Here is an 8,475-nt window from a genome sequence, read left to right on the forward strand (position 1 = left end):
AAAAACACCTTTCTGATTTTGCCCACAATGCAACACCAGATGCCATTGGGCTGACCAGCACGGCATGTGCAACCTCTGTCTCTCGCCCAGTTTTAACAAATCCACCTGTGATTTTTGTATTAACTTTTGCTGCAAGAAAACTTTAAAGTACAGAAGGGAAAGTAATTGGCCGCACCGTAAGATGCAGCGACTATCATCCACCGAGACACCTGTCATCTTTGGAAAACAAGGCCGTATCGATCGACAACAAAGCAGAGCTGTCTGGTGTACCAGCAGTCCAACTGATGCGCAGCTCACAGACTATTCTTAAAAACCTCTGAGAGAAGAATACGAGGGAATACATACAGCATCAACCAATGGGGCCATAGATGAAGAAAGCAGAGGGTTGTGAGTACCACCAGTAAATGGATACCCGTTGTGGTGTGTGACTACAGGGCTCACCCGTTCAGAACCCCCATGAAATCTTAAGAAGGAACAACTAGTTAAGTGATCTTGCTTTGGTGCCTTACATATGCATGCCACAGATTGTGAGCACCGTACTTGATACCACTAAATGGCCTCGTGAGGAGATGATTCCCTTATACAAACGAGCATATACAGCTTTGTGATCATGAAGTAATGACATTTATGCACATTAGGCCTTTAATACAAAATGGAACCCGAGGTTTGTGGGGTTAAGCAGATGCTGGCATGACACCACACAGGCTGTTTGCAGGCCATACAAGAATAGGATTCCCCTAGATAATGAGTCCAAGATTGGGCGCATAAGAGCAGTGACACCCAAGAAAAGGGTCACAAATACACAAATAAGAAGGATGTTATTTGTTATTGATATTGTTTGGAACCACTTTTGATGGTTGGTGAGGCAACCTTGTCTTTGAAATGACAAAGCACAGAATCTTTTTTTTTTTTTTTTCCTAGTTGATGCACAGAGCACACTTTAGGTCCACACAAAAAAAACACTGACCTGCTCCACTGTAATCAGGCGTGCTTTCAATTCAAGTTGCTTCATATTAATACATGTATATAAATTCAAATGTAGTATAACTACTATTAATACACATGATTTAAACGTGGAATAATTGTCACACATATTTACATTCCTGTTCCTAGTGACCCCAACACGGGTCTGGCAGCCCTGGTACTCAATGTTCTTGGAAATGTCCATCAGCCCACCAAAGAAACTTGCAATGAGGCTGGACCTACTCACTCAAAAACGCAAAACAATCAGACACCCAGGCCAGGGGCAGTTCAACCTAGCAATATGGCACCTGAGGTGTTATTATTTAGGTATATACACCTTCCAAAGGAGCGTTTGGCCATCTTGCATGAGGTTTGCAGCCAAATAGAAAAGATTTATTGCTGTCTGCATTGACAAGTTGTTAGACCCCGTTAAAGTTATTGGTCAAGATATAATTTTACCTTTTACACCTTAACAATGCAGGTGTAGCATATACATCTATACAACTTCATTTATCAGCATACGTACAGAACAGGGAACACTAATCTCTTTCTCTAATTTAAGTAGTGAAGGCATTCATGGAGGGTCTCAAGCGTAATACCTTCAAGTAGAGTAATACCCCCTTGCACCTGTCTGAAACCTCATTGTGGGTCTCACAACGTATGGGGCACCCTTTTGAGCCTCTTAACTCTTGTAACTTGCAGTTTCTTTCATGGAATGTGGCCTTTCTTATGCCAATAACTTCACTCAGGTGGATCAGTGAGTTGCAAGCCCTTGGTATTTTTGAGCTATTTAGACAGCCATTATACAGTATAAGCACCTTTTGACCAAATGCATATTAATTATCAACTAGCAATATGCAGAGCACATAATTACTATTCTCTCCATTCTTACCTGCTGGACAAAAAAAAAACAATCTACAGTGTAGTGGGTGCCATGCACATTGTGAACTAAGGAAGTAGTCCTGCAGAAACCCGTGGTTCAAACCTTCTTTGAAGAAAAACAAGTTGTAATGTCTGTTGCCCATCACTGGTTGACAGGTGTATGCACAGATGCACCAGGGTTCACCTTGTTCCTGTTCTCTTTGTAGAGGCAGGTTCGGCTGCAAGTGCTCGGCCAACCCCTGTGATGCATGTGCTCAGACAACTGTGCGTGGAAACAGTGGAGTGCTTTCTTCTCTGGAGCATCGTGATTGTAATTTAGGATGGGAAAGTGCACATGAAGATGCACTAGTCCAATCCTGACAAACCATGCAATAGTTAGTTCCATTTTTGACAGGAGCACAATTATTGCACACGCATCCCGAAGCATGTTTCTTTTTGAGTTCATGCATTGGTTGATGTAGTGGGAAATGAAGTAGAGCTTCATGTCAAACAAGATTCCCAGGTTTTTGGCCTTATCCTGCAATGTAGCGTCTCCACCGAGCCTCCTCACAGGGTATGTGAACAAGTTACTATAATTGCCATTACCTATTACCTGTTATACTTTAAGCCTTATAGAGGACAGACAGCTCCCTCTCTCTCATCCACTGGTGAATCTATTCACGCATTAAAAATGTCATTTGACTTCTCTATCTGTCTCTCACTCTGAGATAGATGCTGCTGCCATTTGTGTGCATCTGTTGAAATATTTGATCATGCTCATCAATTGGAGATCATCAAACTGGGCATTTAATATGTGTAAGAGGCTGTTGGATGGGATGTGGGTAGATTTTAGGGAAGAGCATTTATTTAGTGCTTTCTTTAGGGACCCTGGTTCTCTTTCGTAATCACCTTAAAGTAGTTTGTAGCCTTCACAATTCTCTTTGAATGGTGGCCTTTATTTAATGGTAAACCATGACAATCGTATCAGTAAGTATCTCCAATCTGTTTCCATGCCATGTCTTAGTAAAGAGCTCCAGGCAGCGTTGCTGCAGCCCATCACTAATTAGAAGTAGCTGAAGCCATTAGGAGTTCCCCAAATGGCAAAGTCCCTGGTGAAGATGGTCTTCCGGCAGAATTGTACAAAGCCCTGTCTGAGTAGATCAAAGATACTTTAGCCATGTTATTTAATGCAATACTTAAAGGTCAAAAAGTGCCTAGCTCGTTTACTCAGTGGTCATTGTCGGCTTCCTCACAAAAGGCAAGCCTGGGGAAAACCTGACTCTTATTGTCTGATTAGTGTTTTCAATAACAACTATAAGATTCTCATGAAAATCTGGGCTATCCTCATTACACATGTAGCCCAGGGCCTTATTCATCATGATCAGTGTGGGTTTCTCCCTGGAAGACCTAGTTCTACCAATACGAACTACTTTCTCCAGGCAATCGATTACTATTCAAAGAACAGAGTTAAGGCAGCAGTAATCATGCTTGATGCAGAGAAAGCATTCGATCTAGTGAAATGGGAACTGTTCTTTGCAATCATTAGGAGATTTAGTTTTCCTAATAAAGTAATTCATTTTCTCTCTAACCTTTATCAAGGGGCTGAGGCTAATATCTTAGTTAAATCACAAGTAGTTGGTCAGGTTCAAATATGCCAAGGGACTTGTCAGGGTTGCCCCTTTTCAACCAGTCCTCTTCACTCTCTCTTTATTGAACCATTTGTGGCTGCTCTGAGGCAAGACAGCACCATAAACCCTCCGATCCCAGGCACGCTAAAGCTATTTGCAGATCATGCAGTCTTATTCTTTGCGGTGGAATCTCATAATATTGAGAATGCCTTTACCAAATTCAAGTGTTCTTTAACTTGGGAGGCTATCTGATTAATAAAACGAAATCCGAGGCTTTACTTTTTAACGCTCAAGAGACAATATTGCCAGTTGAGATGCAAATTCATTATCGGGTCTCTCACCCTATTAGATATCTTGGCATAAATGTTGCCCAAAATATGTCCGATCGCTATCCTCTTAATTATCTTACCACTCTCAAGAAAGTACAGTCTCTTATGGGTAAATGGCAAAACTCACCATTAACGATAATCGGTCGCGTAGCCTTGGTTAAGATGATGTTCCTACCTTTATTTTTTACTAACAAATGCTTCTTGAAAATAAAATTAATCTATCCCACTTCCTTAAGATGCCATGGCTTCCGAAACGTTCTAGATATAAGATCCCTAACCTACTCTGGTCTAAAGGCACTGAGCTCCAAAAGAGTTATCACTTTACTGATGTCCACATTTTTATCTCCTGAAGTGAGGCCGTAGCATTCTGACTCCTTCTTACCAGCAAAGTCGTAAATGACTGGGACGAACTGGGTTTCGCGAGGCTGCAGGATTTCATGCTAGGAAATAACCTCAAAGCATGGGAGCAATTTAAAGAATATAATCGTGCCATTCCAGGCAGTTTAAGCTTTTCATATCTTCTGATATATTTATTTATCCAGCCATTGGGTCCCGTAGCCCACTATTCATGTGAATCATTAGCTTTTAAAATCATACAAGCAATATGGGTTCACAAACGAATAGTGGTCGGTAATTGGTATCGCATTTTACAGGAAGAACTGCCTGTCAAAATTCTTCCTGCCGAATTAGGAAGGATAACAGCTACTACAGATTTTATAATCGACGTTCAGGCATGAAAATATAATAATATCTACTCTTTTAAAGCGTTTAGAGGATCTAATTTTAAGATGATTACTTTTTATATAAATTGACTGCTTTATTATACACCTGCACAACTTAACAAGCTGTTTCCATCAATTTCGAGTAACTGTTTTCGATGTCATTGCAAGGTTGGGGGATTGGCTTCATGTTTGTTTCTCTTGCCCTATCATCACCGAATTTTGGGTTAAAGTTTTTCAGGCTATTAGTATGCAACTCCAGGTTTCGCTACAGCCGGAACCAATGGGGGGTGCTTTTTGGTATAGCCAACCACCCTGCTTTGTCAAAAGTTTCAAATCAATATTTATTTTAACGTTGGTGGCGAAATCTCTGATCTTGCAGCAATGGAAAACCTTGCAGTCTCCATCATATGAACTTTGGGTAAAGAAAATGAAAAGGGAACTTCTGTATGCCCAAAGGACTGGCGCCATTCAGAATAATTATGGCATGGGGAAAAGAGTCCACCTACTGCAGTCTGACTCAAAGTTGAAACCAAGTCTGAAACCTCCACATTGTATTATTGTCTTGCAACATGCTGTAATCCTTATATGAAATTTGGCTACATCAGTGTTTTTATATGCCTGCTCATATATGCTCAATAAATAAAAATTAAAAAAAGAATGGTGGCCTTTATTGTGTTAACTCCGAGAAGCTCTTTGGTGGCCCTTGGGGTGAGTTCTGATAAACGCTTTTAGACTTTGCAAATACAGGTTTCGTGCAATATTCTGATCCTCTCTTTTGGTGGTGTCCCATCTGTTAGCTGACTTTGGCGCTGCATTCTGCTTCTTTCCCTGGATGGGAGAAACCACTTCTAGTCCTCACATGATTCAATATAGCAAAGTTGCAGTATCATGTTGAGTGCAAAGTATCTTTTGGACTGGTGAATAATGTGCTAGTAGGAAACCATTTTCTTACTTCCAGCATTGAATCCTACGTTTTATTAAAACAATGACATATTTAATCCAGTGATTATTAATTGTGGTATTTCAGCCCCAAACGAAGTTGAAATCTTGCAGATACACACCCATTATCCCCTACACAAAACGTCTACGTAACACTTGTTAATGTTAATAATTGGAAAGTTTTTTTCATGCTCTGTTTACAATGTAGGAAATTTGTCACTGACGATTTTTTTTATTGCTTTTTTCAGGATCTGCAAGTTACTGTATACATTTTAGATAACTGAGCGCGTCTGCCTTTGAACAGAGTAAAAACCTATATTTTCGTATTTGTGAAGAGAGCCTCTGAGTGAGGTGCGGCTCCACGTGAAAATTCAGCCATGAAGGCCAAGCTGTCAACCCTGGTGGGAGCAACATCAACAGGAATTGTTCGTAGTGCCAAAGGTCTACTACTGCTTTCAGAAAAGGGTTGTAAATATTTTTGCACCTGCCCTCGTTAGCTGTACAGGAACTAATTTGAAGAGATGTGGCCATGTTTTGTTCGCTATAATTAGTGAAAGTCACTTTCGTAAATGATCTGATCTGTTTGAATATTTGTAGGCTTAGCGACCACTAACTAACTATATGTCCTGTTTCAAAAATGGGTTAAAATTGTAGTGAGTGGCTTGCCAGGATAGTTTGGTAAACAACCATCAAAGATGGTTTGTAGCACCCTTTAATCAGTGCATTTCATTGTATGAAGATGAGGACATGTAAGGTTAATGCTGACCGAAAGGTTACTGCTGACCGGGAGGCAGTAAGGTGTATGACATCCAAGCCAAACCAGGAGGAGCCGAAGAGGTTTTTTCAGCACGCAAGGAGAAGTGAGTTTTTGTTTGGTCAATGGTGCCCGCATCTCATCTACCTGCTTGGTATCATCACACTGACGTACGTTTGGAGGGACTGAAAAGCAGAAGCATGGCCATGTGAGAAAGCCCATGCTGCTGAGAATCTTTAAATCTTTTGGTGGGCAACGGTTCATATTTAATTATAGAACTGCTTTATCAATTATGCAAGGCAGCAGAGAGGCGAGTCAGAAATGTTGTCCAACTAAGTCCATACCAGAATTTTTTTTTTTTTTCTTTTTGTTTAAAAAAAACGTTGCCATTGGGCGATGCCATTGTTGGTAACGTTTCTTTAAGAAATGTGTTGGAAAAAATATCCATATTTCAGTATACTGCACAAATATAATGTTAGGGAGTAGGAAAAACATTTTCTAACATGTTAGCTATTTGTTCTTACTCGACAGGACAGCAAGTGTAACACATCTTTGGTAATTTTTTTGTGTTTGTAAATAGATTGTAAAGGGAAAGAACTTCCTTACGGTTTTGTAAAATAAAACAGCGCAGAATGAGAACCTGCATTTTTTATGTTTAGTTTGGGAAAATGTCATTTCAAATAAATATTTATACCTCTTTCCGTATACGTATTGCTCCCATGTCAGTATTTTGCCTTTGTTTGTAATGCCTGTCTTTCTAATAATCAGTGTTTGCTACACAGGGAAGGCTTTCCCTTCCTTGGAGTCTAAGCATAATTTCGTGCACTTCACTCAAATCTTATGAGGCGGATTTAACTTCTTCTGCATTTCCCGAAGAGGCACATTACCCTTTTATTGCACAAGCAATAAAAAACTAGTTTAGTTTTTCAGAGCTTAGTTCTTATCAGCTGTGACACTAATTGATCCAGTGTCTGCTAGATCAGTTGTGACTGTTTCCCTATCCATTAAATATTTTTTGTTGTGAAAAGGTATGGTAAATATTGACTTTCACAGTAAAATGCATTACTATTCTGTATTCATTTTCTATTTACATATAACGGGCGTTGCATTTTTATTTTATACTTCCAAGGTGCTCAACAGAAAGGAATTGTCGGGGACGATTCAACTGCCTGCAGATGTTTGGACTTTAACTAATCTCCATTTTAGAAATAAGCAAAACTGTTTCTTGATCACAGAATTTACTCTTGAGTGAATACGCTTCTAAATATATTTTTGCTCAATGAATGGGGTATCAGAAAATAGAAGATTTCATTTTAATAAGTACATCAAAATAAATCACAGTAATTCATTCTAGCACGTAATTTCAACAAACGGAAACCTAAAGAAATATTTTTATTCGAATATAAACATAGATGGAGCAACGTGTACTTTTGGTATTGTCATGGTAACGGAACCCCTTGATGCTTGGTACTAGGATAAGTATAAATCATAGCTGTGAAAATAGTCGGTGGTACTACTGTAAAGGGTTTTAAGAGGAATTGTTTACACTCAATTGGATCCCCCAGACATGGAGAGTAAGAAACTGAAGGAAACCTGTTTCCAGCTGCATGTTCCTCACTTAGTGAATACCCTCAGGTGCCAGGCTTGATCTGGAGAATTTGTCTCAGCATTCCACCTGCATGTCTTCTGGTTGCATCGTGTGGACTTCCTCCCACTCTGTATGCAACGCCGGAGCCACATACATGCACTTCCACTGTACAGACCTCAGTTCCTTTCTTTGTGCTCCTTTGGCCGTGGATCCTGAGCTCACTCACAAATCTTTTCTCGGCTTTTGATAAATTTTTCAGAATTTATTTTTCAGTGTGCAAGGGAACATGCCACCTCCAAAAAGTACAGGGCATCTGTGACAGACCCTCACAAGGTATTTCTCTGGTGTCTAGGGCCCTCACACGACTCCACGATTTGTGGGTACTGCGCCTGGATAATTCTCAAGCCGATTCAGGACTGCAGTTTCTAAATTGCATCACCAAAACAGTCAGAAAGCTCTCGTCATGGAGACCCGCTTCAGTGGCCATTCCAGAGTGTAAGAGTCTGACAGAGACTTCTAACTGCAGATCCCCCAGATGTCACACTGGATCCAGAAAGTCTTAAGCAGTACCCCTGCAAGCTAACTTTTGGCACCATGCAGCTCTGCACTGATGCCACTCTGCTCTGGAAGTGATGTGCAGGGCTCTATGTAGGCATCCTGCTCGTGAAGCATGCCAAATGGCATATGCAGG

General features: G+C 40.4%; 1 protein-coding gene across 1 annotated transcript in view; it reads left to right on the top strand.

The window, feature by feature from the left end:
* Positions 1-6,903, top strand: part of ZHX2 (zinc fingers and homeoboxes 2) — a 259,482-nt gene extending 252,579 nt beyond the window's left edge. The window contains exon 5 of the mRNA XM_069220686.1: positions 5,691-6,903. The gene's annotated coding sequence lies outside the window, so the exon portion shown is untranslated. The remainder of the gene's footprint in view (positions 1-5,690) is intronic.
* The last annotated feature ends 1,572 nt before the right edge of the window (positions 6,904-8,475 follow it).

The sequence above is a fragment of the Pleurodeles waltl genome, chromosome 2_2 (assembly GCF_031143425.1).
Source record: "Pleurodeles waltl isolate 20211129_DDA chromosome 2_2, aPleWal1.hap1.20221129, whole genome shotgun sequence".
Classification (NCBI taxonomy): domain Eukaryota; kingdom Metazoa; phylum Chordata; class Amphibia; order Caudata; family Salamandridae; genus Pleurodeles; species Pleurodeles waltl.